Consider the following 2,211-nt stretch of genomic DNA (forward strand, 5'->3'; position numbering starts at 1 on the left):
TTACAGAGCAGCTGCCTTCTAGAATATTGTTTCTTATCCTACGCATTTTTCATGCATTTTTTAATTTCTTCCTGTATGACCTTCATTGGCCCTTTAAAATATATGTTCACTTTAGCACAAGTCCCATGTTGTTCTGTATAGATTACTTACTTTCTAAGAAATTCTGATGCCAAGTATTTCCAGCAGTCATTTCAAGTCACTCCCTCACCTCAGCCAAAGATACAAAGAAGCATCTGCCTTGGAAATAATCCCTGTGGCTCCATGTCTTGCTGTGGGCTAGTCTCTCTCTACAGCTGCCTTACAATCTATCATCTTCACTGATCTGCCACCCTTTGATACATTTAAGATTCTGCAGTATGCTACTTTTTTAATCAGGTTGGGAGAGTAAAGCAAAGTCCTCACAGAAATTCTTTAGTGTGTCTATAATCAGATAGAATTGACAGTAGAGATAATAAGGAAATCTGTTTCTTTCCTTTGTTGTCATGTACTGAGTGTGTTTTTCTTGGCTTCATTAGACCTATGCAGACAAATGATGTTTTGCTTCTGTGTGGTTTCAAACTATCACCAACAACAAGAAAATAGAGGTAAATTACCCCAAAATTACCCCAAACTAAATACTTGGCTTCAGCTTTGTAGGGTCACCTTTTTTCTTAATGTTTGCAATAAAACTGGAGGAAACATTTAAATCAAAACATAATTTTGAACTATATTTTCTTTAAAAGGTCACATTGAAAAGTGTAACATTTAGAGACCTTTTTTTTTCCTGTCAAGATTAATAAACCAGCAGACCTGCCACTAATTTAAGTGGAAAATGTTACCTGCCCTTTCTCCACAGAGCTCCAGTTTTGTGGTCCTTGTGAAAGGTACGACCCTCTTACTTCCCAGCTGCTGTAGGATATGATATTCTGAGAGGGCCTGTGCAGTTTTGCACTCGTGTCCATGTGAGCACAGACATTCAGCATCCTCCCCTGCCTCCAGGGCAAAACACCGGCCACAGAGTGCAAACTACAGACACATATTAGCAAAACCACTACTAATGTTTAGCAGTGCACTGGACAACGTAAAGTAAAAATGAAGCAAATAAGGAAAGAGAGAAAGAAAAGCAAGTTGAAATACTAGTTTCAAGAAAAGTAGAAGGTACACCTGCCCACCCCACCTACCCCACCCCCAAGATAACTGAGGTCAAATCTGGTATGTTATCACTGAAATGTAACAGAATCTCTGTAAATAAGTGAAATCTTGGAAAACGGCAAAAGTAGTGTTAAGGTCTTGGATGGTTTTAGGTGTTGCCCATCAACTACAATTAAGTGGTGTTTTACACTGAAGGTGCATGACATACTGAAGCCAGTGTGAACCAGCCGAAGGCCAGGTGCTGGCAGCGTAGCTGTGCCCTTTTACGTCAGCTCAATAGAATGGTGTCATTGACACCATGAAGTGAGAGCAAAGGACATGACCCTGTCTTTACCCATGTCTCTTTAGGTATTTTTGCACCTTTTCCCTCTTTTTTTTTTTTTTTTTTTTTTTTAACTGCTAGTGCACATTCATGGGAAATACATGTGGCTCTAATTTTAATACAATAATAAAGTAAACATCCTGATCTCCTTATAATCTACAAATTAACAAACAGCCATGCCCACATGATGTTTGCAGAACACACTATACCGGCATACATGAGAACCTGAAAGAGAAATTGGTTGGAAAGTGAAGAGAAATTGGATTTCACTGGAGAACTCCCAGAAAGCATAGAAACAAGGAAAGGAGGAACAGAAGGCAGAAATAATGGGGTTAAAAACCAACAACTCTTAAACACCAGAGCTGTTATTGACACCAATGGGGAAACGCACTTCTCAGAGGACTATTTTTTGTCCAGACCGTGCCCGTTTAATGGGAGGAAAGAGAAAGCTGAGGTTGTGGAGCGCCAGGGAGCTGGGACGCGTGAAGGAAAGAGTTAAGGCTGGAGGCACCCTCTCTGAAGTGCTCTGTGATGCTGTGCAGTGTTTCAGCCCCCTGAGCCTTCCTCCTCCTCCTCCCTCCCTGTGTCGGAGTGGGGAGGAGGCGGGTTCTGCTGAGCTGTTAAATCCTGAGTGAAGTTTCCCCCATTTCCAGTGGCCACCGTTGTCTGAGGCTGGTTCAGGGCAGGGCTGGGGTTACCCTGACGTTTTTGGGACCGTGGCCAGCCAAGAAGGGGAAGAGAAGAAAAGACGAAGCTTT

The sequence above is a fragment of the Charadrius vociferus genome, unplaced genomic scaffold, assembly GCF_000708025.1.
Source record: "Charadrius vociferus isolate BGI_N301 unplaced genomic scaffold, ASM70802v2 scaffold329, whole genome shotgun sequence".
Taxonomy (NCBI): domain Eukaryota; kingdom Metazoa; phylum Chordata; class Aves; order Charadriiformes; family Charadriidae; genus Charadrius; species Charadrius vociferus.